We start from the raw sequence: 9,205 nt of genomic DNA on the forward strand, positions 1-9,205 counted from the left end.
CACACATGGACACTATCTAACTAGCTCACGGATATGAATTCATAGTCCGCCTGACACCACCTTCTGATACGTAGGGACATGAAAATTTCGCGAAAACGATAACGCGAAAAATTGGCGATTTTTAGCGAAATCAGCAATTTTTTACAAAATATCATGAATTTTGTCATTTTCCAGTACAAAAAAGTTATAAATCTGAGCATGACAGTCATGTAAGGAGGCGGCCCAGTTTTCAGCCGTTCTGCGAGTCCACTAGCCACTGGCAGGCAATTACAATTATTTTCTTTCCGAGCGGCTAGCAGAGAGTTGCAGCTAGAGAGTGAAAATCTCGCCCCTACATGCTGCACTTCACGACAACGGAATTATTCATTCAACTATCAATTTTTTTGTTTACTTTTTTTCCTTGGCAGCAGTATAGCTGTGAATGTGTATCTTGTAAATGTTTAAGTGCGATTTAAAAAAAAAGTCTGGTGACAGCAATAAACGTAAAGTGCTTCGCAAGCAGGCCAGGAGGATTATTTACCGCATTTATAACTTTTTCAAACGTGAATTTCAAAGCAGGTCTGCTACTGTTGACATAGGAAAACACAAGAACGGACTCCAGAAACATGTATTGCCGGCAAAAGAATTGTAAAGGAAAGGGCCAGAACCGTAGAAATAGATGGTATCGTGTCGCCAGGAAAGCATCGAATCGCAAGGAACCTTTAACACAAATGGATAGTTTTAACAACGATGTTTTAATGTGCTCCATGTCGATGATGAATGCCCGACGTAACAAAAACGTGTTACAGTTATGCAGGCTTCAATGGTAAGCGCTTCGTCAAGGGAAAGAATTTTAAAAGACGTTGGTTCCAGATATGTTAAGAAGAGAGTTCTTAGTTCAAAGAAGTGACCTAGATGCAGTATGAACTAGGTATATATTCTGCATGCTTACTCTTCTTCTGGTTTTATTTCTGGGTATGAACTTGTATTTACGTGCAAGAAAAACAGCAGTGATTGCCATTCGGAAATGAACGTCGTCAGTTAAGTGAGGTGATTTACAATTTGGTAATTTCCAAGAATGATTGCCTATCGAAGTCGCAGGGTCCAAACGATACATAACGAACTTGCGATTGTAAAGCCGGGTTCACACAGGCAACAAAAGTATCGCCACTGCTAATGGCGAAGTGCAGTTGCTTTGTAGTTGCATGTGTGAACGCCTAGTTTTCGGTGGCGCCATTTAAGAGGCGCAACTTTTGTCACGCCACAAAAAGTTGAACTTGGTTCTACTTTGTTGCGCCATTTTGCCTTCTCCACAATCAATAACGTCATTCGATTGCTACCTTGCGGCTGGATTCAAACCTTTCTAGTGCGTATTCGTTCGCAGATAGTGCTTTTCTTTGTGCGTTTGCTATTAATATGTCGAAAAAGTGGTCAACAGCGACAGTTATGAGATTCTTGGAGGCGTATCAAGAACGAGAATGCCTTTGGAACCACAAAAGCGCCTCATACAAAGACAGAAATTTGAGAGATGCTGCATTAATTGAAATAGTAAACAGTATGCTTGAATATGTACCTGGAATTGATGTAGCTACAACAAAATTAAAAATTCGAAATACTTACATGAATTAACATAAAAAGTACTGAAATCACTTAAGGGTGGTGCGTCTACAGACGGTATTTATAAATCCAGTCTTGCTTGGTTTGAAGCTGCAGACCGGTTCTTAAAACATGTAGTCGAGACAAGAGAGACGAGAAACAGTGTGGTAAGTAATATTTTACATTTATTATGTTTCCTAAGCATCTTATTTAGTAATATGTACAGCCGTTTAATCAGCTGAGACAGGTGACGCCATTTTGCAAACTGCGCAATTACGAAGAATTTGGGGGTCCTGTGTGAACGGTAGCTCACAGCGCCACTCCAGAATGACTTGACTTGTGGCGATACTTTCGTTGCGTGTGTGAACCCGGCTTAAATCGATCATGCCACTCTAGTGGCGGGCGTTTACAGTGGTCACTACAGTAAGAACAAAATAAGAGCGTTACAAAAGTACTTGTAATTACTAAGCAGACGACTTACCTTACTTGTCGCCGGTGTTGTCGTTATGTGAAAGTCCATGTGATGTGTACGCTACAGGAACAATTCTCTTTTTGCCGTAGCCATGGTAAACTCTGCCAATATCACGCAAGAATATATGCAGAGTGTCGCATGCGTTAACTTTTCCCTGCAAACACAAGTTGTGGAAATAGAGGTACTGAAACAAGTACAGTTCGTCTCTCTGTTCTGGACGCCCTTCTCTTTTAATGGAAGACTTCACAGATTTCCATAGCTGCTCGATGTCCTGCGTGTGCAGACAGGGGTCATCCAAAGACAGGAACACTGCAGAGTGATTCACGAACTCGTGGTCGAATCCTTCAGCTTTCAGAGTCTTGTAGGACTGAAACCCGTCTGTAATGACTTTAGTGCCAGGCAGTATGAAGTGCTTTGTTGTTTATGGTCATCAGTCTACTGACTGGTTTGATGTGGCCCGCCACGAATTCCTTTCCTGTGCTAACCTCTTCATCTCAGAGTAGCACTTGCAACCTTCCCCAATTATTTGCTTGACGTATTCCAATCTCTGTCTTCCTCTACAGTTTTTGCCCTCTACAGCTCCCTCTAGTACCATGGAAGTCATTCCCTCATGTCTTAGCAGATGTCCTATCATCCTGTCCCTTCTCCTTATCAGTGTTTTCCACATATTCCTTTCCTCTCCTCATTCCTTACCTTATCAGTCCACCTAATTTTCAACATTCGTCTATAGCACCACATCTCAAATGCTTCGATTCTCTTCTGTTCCGTTTTTCCCACAGTCCATGTTTCACTACCATACAATGCTGTACTTCAGACGTACATCCTCAGAAATTTCTTCCTCAAATTAAGGCCGGTATTTGATATTAGTAGACTTCTCGTGGCCAGAAATGCCTTTTTTGCCATAGCGAGTCTGCTTTTGATGTCCTCCTTGCTCCGTCCATCATTGGTTATTTTACTGCCTAGGTAGCAGAATTCCTTAACTTCATTGACTTCGTGACCATCAATCCTGATGTTAAGTTTATCACTGTTCTCATTTCTACTACTTCTCATTACCTTCGTCTTTCTCCGATTTACTCTCAAACCATACTGTGTACTCATTAGACTGTTCATTCCGTTCAGCAGATCATTTAATTCTTCTTCACTTTATCAGACCCATAAAGTGACCTTGTCTCTGGACAAGGCTCTCACAATACTCTCACAAAGCTCTCACAATGAAACACTTCCGGGACTCTCTTTCCACTGAATACCAAAATATGAACGATTTCACTCTTTGAAGGTCATCCTCTCTGATTCTTCCTTCTAGCTATATGAGATTCGTCCACTTCTACAACTTTACTCGGTCCACCAATTGGCACACTGTCGGTTGTCACTACCACATAACACACTTCTCTGCAAAACCTGAAATAGTCACACACAGTATTAGCAGATAAGTCAGTTTCCGATGCTGTTGCTTGCAAGGTGTAGTCTCGAATCCAGCAAGATAGAAGAATTACGCTGGTCTGGATGGATAATTTGGAAGAGTCGAATCACGTATTCTTCCTGATACTCGTTCGTTTTCCGCACTGTCTGCAATGAAATTGTAACGGTATTTCAGCTTCGAAACTCCTCTTACGAAGTTTTACACACTTCGCAACACCACAGTCTACACAGTCCCTCCTTTCCTCGTCCGGTAGTACTCCACATATGGGACAAAAAGTCAAACAATTGTCTACGCAGGATAAGCATGGAATTAGATTTTTCCATTTGAGAGAATACGCCAAAGAAACGTCAAGAACACCAGACATCACACTCACTATCCACAGTAATCGTCCCGGTTTCCCAAGCAACTCACAAATAATTCACCGACGTATGTAATTTAGTGCAGCTTAAGGAATGACGGAAAACTGATAAAAATGACGATCACAAATAATTGATCATAACGCCCGCCATCAGAATCTCATGAACGATTTTTAATCGCACGTTCTATATGTATCGTTTAGACCACGCGATTTCGATAGGCAGTCATTCTTGGAAATTACTGAGAAAACATCAAGTACAAACACCAGAAAAGCGGATACTTTTCCCGGCTTAAAAATAAAAATGTTAAGCACCGTATAAACCAGACTCGCGCCTATCTCCTGCAGCTCGTTAATTTATACTGTACAAGCCACGTCACAACGTTCAAACTTGACTTCCTTGCGCGTGAATGGGATCACACAGTTTTGCGTTTACCCACGTGTCACTCTAATTATTGCCTCATGGAATTAATTTGGGCACAGGATTTTAAAGCTATGTGGGAGAAAGAAACAAAACATTCAAGACAACATACAGTGAATCGCTTGTGCATGAGGTAATAGGCAATGAGGCAACAGACACCATCCCACCTGTAGTGTTGGTGCAGTCTGTGTGCCATGCTGAAAAGCTTCAAAAAGAGGAATTTGAGAGGGAAGTGATGATGCATATAAGCCTTGAACGTATCATCGTAAATTTAAAATCAGATTTTTCAGAAACAGACTCAAATAGAAGTGACAAAGGTATTATGATGTAGACTTTGAAACAAAGTAATATTTCTTAGTTTTAAAGACTTGTCGTTTAAAAATTGTGTTTGTCAACATACCAGTTGCATTCATAATAATGGGAACTTCCTACCGTTTTTGATTAGGACTTTGTATCCTTTTAATCACGCAGACTATAATTTTCACCATATTGCCCAAGGAGAAGTTAAGCTTCTCCCACCATGTTGTAAACCTCTGTCATTTTCAAGGTACGATCTGCTAAGACCCTAAAATGACAGTAACTGTTACTTGTCGAGATATCGGTGGTTTTCGATGTTATAGGTCAGATTCCCTGGAGTTATTCGCAGATGATGGTTAATTGTTTGCTTGTTCAGTGGATTATAAATGCAGACTCTCACTGTAATATCGACCGTGTCAGTTTACACTCATAATGCCCATTAATAAAGAAAAATATGGCAACTTACTCACCATTTTTACAATAGCCTTTTACATTAGTATTTCCTACCACCTTTTTTACATGCAGTGATTACATTTAATTATAGTCAAGCACATCCACACATATAGACACACCTTACACACTTTTAAAATTTCTATTGAGCGGAAGCAGTTGTCGAGCAAATATAATGATTTCGGTTCGTGCTTGACGTTACTTTTTGATGTATAATAAGTTTTTACTTATAATGCAGTTCAAATCGCAATAAATGGTAATTATTGCAAGCAGTTTCAATGTCATTTTGAGAAAAATTGTACTTCAGATCTTCATAAAGTTGTGTCAGCTATTCTCTCCTCCCGACATCACGCAGGGTAAAGCTGTGGAGCAGTGGACGTGAATCAATATTTCTCTTATGAGGACTGATCGAAATAGGTTTTAATATTTATTATTCCCCTCACAGATTTGAACTTATAATACAGTGTACTGGAGGCAAATGAGTCTTACTTGTCTGCAGCAATGCAATTCGGCAACGTGGACCACAGTCTAACGTAACAGTCGCGACACTCGCTACTGTAAAAGTTGTAACCGTTTGACAGCTGGAGCGACACTAGCGCTCCTAGTGGCGAGAAAGGAGCTCCCGAGGCCTACCGCACAGCGTCCATGGAGACAAGGCGCACCCCAGAGCTTCAGTGTGGTCTTGGTGTTGACTTAATACTTATGACTTGCCTATTCAAGCTGTTTTGGTTTTATTTCTAGACCATGCACTCTTAGACAAATTATAGATTCAGGCATATCTTCTGAAGAAGGCTCAATTTTTTTGGGCTGAAATTGGGGTAAAGGTTGGTTTCATTACTACAATTGAGGCTGATATTTTTTTATGTATTAGATTAGCACGATTGCTGACTGTGCTGCATTGTTGAAAGTACAAAAACTTTAACATAAGTTTTCTTTACACTAAATAATTAATTTTTTTACATTTACTACTTCATATCTAAAAATTCATCTATTGAGTAGCAGGAGTTGTCATTCAGAAATTCTTCTAATTTGTTTTTAAATGTTGATTGGCTATCTGTAAGACTTTTAATGCTATTTGGCAAATGACCAAAGATTTTTGTGGCAGCATAACTCTTCCCTTTCTATGCCCAAGTCAGATCATCCTTTCTTCTAGTGTTGTGGCTATGCTTTTCGCTTTATTTTTGAATTGGAATGGGTTATTAATAACGAATTTCATAAGTGAATCTATGTATTCCAGAGGTACTGTGAATATCACGAGTCTCTTAAATAAATGTTTTCAAGGAGATCTTCGATGGGCTCCAGCTATTATTCTGATTACACACTTTTGTGCAATGAATACTTTTTCTCTAAATGATGAATTACCCCAAAATATGATGACATACGAAAGGAGTGAATGAAAATAGGCACGGTAGGCTAATTCACTGATATGTATAACACCAAAATTTACAGTCACCCTAACAGCATAAGTAGCTGAACCTAACTGTTTCAGCAGATCATCAATGTGTTTCTTCCAATTGAGATTCTCATCAATGCACACACTCAAAAATTTTCAATATTCTGCCATAGCAACAGACTTCTGTTCATAGTCTATATTTATCAATGGTGTTACGCCATTTGCTGTACATTGTGTTTTCTCAATATTTAGTGAGAGTCCATTTGCAGAGAACCACTTAATAGTTTTCTGAAAGACATTATTTACAATTTCCTCAGCTGATTACTATACTAGTATCATCATCAAAAAGAACTAGCTTTGCATTTTCATGAATATATAGTGGCAAGTCAGTAATATATATTAAGAACAATAAGGGACCCAAGAGTGAGCCCTGTGGGACACCATTCTTGATATCTCCCCAGCTGGAGAACTCTGCTGATTTTTGTAGACTGTCTGTACTGTTAATTTCAACCTTCTGAATTCTTCCAGTTAAATATGAATAAAACCATTTGTGCAGTGTCCCACACATACCATATTACGTATGCTTATCTAGAAGAATTTCATGATTCACACAATCAAAACTATCGAGAGATCACAAAATATCCCAATGGGTGATGTTCGGTTAATCATTGCATTTAATATTTTTGATCAATGAAAGCATATATAGCATTTTCCGTTGACAAGCCTCCTTGAAAACCAAACTGACATTTTGGCAGTACTTCATTTTTACACATATGTGATGCTACTCTTAAATACATTACTTTTTCAAGAATTTTGGATAAAGCTGTTGGAAGTGAGATTTTGCAGTAGTTGTTAGTATCAGACCTATCCCCTTTTTAATGCAATTGTTTAACAATAGTGTATGTCGGGCTATCTGGAAAAATGCCCTGTTTCAGTGAGCTACTACATATGTGGTTGAGGTTTCTACTTATCTGTTGGGAACAAGCTTTAAGTACTCTGTTGGAAATACCATCAATTCCATGTGAGCTTTTACTTTTGAGTGAATTTATTATATTCCTAATTTCAGTAGGAGAGGTGGGTTGAATTTAAATTTTATCAAATTGCATAGGTATTGCCTCTTCCATGTACTGCCTTGCGTTTCCTAATGAATAGCTGGATCCTATTTTCTCTACAACACTTTAAAAATGTTTCCCACTTTTGACTTCCTGGTAACAAACTTTTCATTGAGTTTGATAGAAACACAGTCTTCCTGTGCTCTCAGTTGCCCTGTTTCCCTTTTAACAATATTCCAAATTATTTTAATTTTATTATTAGATGTGCTAATCTCAGACATAATGCACATTCTTCTGGACTTCCTAATAACTTTTTTTAATAGAGTGCAGTAGTTTTTATAATGTTTCTTTGTTTCTGGATCATTACTCCTCCTAGCTGTAAGATACATTTCCCTTTCCTGCTTGCAAGATATTTCAGTCCCTTTAGTAAGTCATAGCTTCTTAGACGGTTTCTTACAAATACATTTCACTGTTTTTTTTAGGGAAACTGTTTTCAAATATACTCACAAAGGTATCATGAAATAGGTTAAATTTTAAATTAGCATCAGGTTCCCTGTACTCTTCATCCCAGTCTAACTGTTGCAAGCTTTCCCTAAAATTTTCAGTTGTTATAATGTTAACTGAACACACTATTTTGGAGGATTGTTTTGCATTACTGTAGGGAGCTATCTCATGTACCATAACTAGCTGATCAGACAGACCATTCTTAACAGAAAAAGTTTTTATTTGATTAAATGTATCTTCATCTATAAAAACATTATCTACCAGTGTGTTGCTGTCCTGTACCGTCCGAATAAGCAAATCAATATCTGATGTCAAATTGAAAGAAACAAGTAATACTTCAATGTCAAGCTTCCTATCGGATTCTTTCAGGAAATCTACATTGAATTCCCCACAGATAATAATTTTCTTCCCTCTTTCTGACAGATAGCATGAGAAAGAATCCAATTTTTTCAAAACTAGCTGAATATTTCCCAATGGAGTATTATACACACCTACAATTATGAAAGTACCATTATTTCGTTTAAGTTCACATGCACATACTTCTATATGTTTCTCTACACAAAATATTTTTGTTTCCAAATTTTTCACACTATGATAGATTTTAACATAAATAGCCACTCATCCTCTCTACATAGTGTCTCTACTTACATATGATGAAATCTTGTATCCACCTACATTTACCATTTCCTGAGACTATATGAGTTGCAGACAGGCATAGTACATCTATTGAAGCCTCAGTTTCTAAACCTTCCAAACAAACAAGAAGCTCATTTACTTTGTTTTTTAATCCCCCGATATTCTTATGCAATACAGTAACATTATTTTCCACTCTGCTTTTATGAGAATCTACAATCTTGTCACACACTAACATTAACACTAACATACTGTTCTGAGAATTTTGTGATGTTTTAACGTATCTAGTAGCTGCCTGTCTGAGCTTCTCATTAAGCTTAATTTCAATCAATGTTGGATGATTGGACACTGATCTTAGCCTAAAAATGAAGTACTCCCATGGGTGTCAGTGCGCCCCCTTACAGATTCTGCTTTCGTCCCAGCCAATTTACCTGAGCCTTTCCTACTGAGATGCAGGTCATGTCTTGTCAAGTCCCACCTACCAATATCATCAACAGGAACCAAACCTATGCCTGACAAAGCAGCCACCTGAAGCAGCTGATCTAGCTCCATATTGTCCCTCCTGACACAGCTGGGCCCATCATATGACATGAAAGCGGGAACCAAGCCACAACAAGGGCGATGTATAGTAGT

Source organism: Schistocerca piceifrons, chromosome 9 (genome assembly GCF_021461385.2).
Source record: "Schistocerca piceifrons isolate TAMUIC-IGC-003096 chromosome 9, iqSchPice1.1, whole genome shotgun sequence".
Classification (NCBI taxonomy): domain Eukaryota; kingdom Metazoa; phylum Arthropoda; class Insecta; order Orthoptera; family Acrididae; genus Schistocerca; species Schistocerca piceifrons.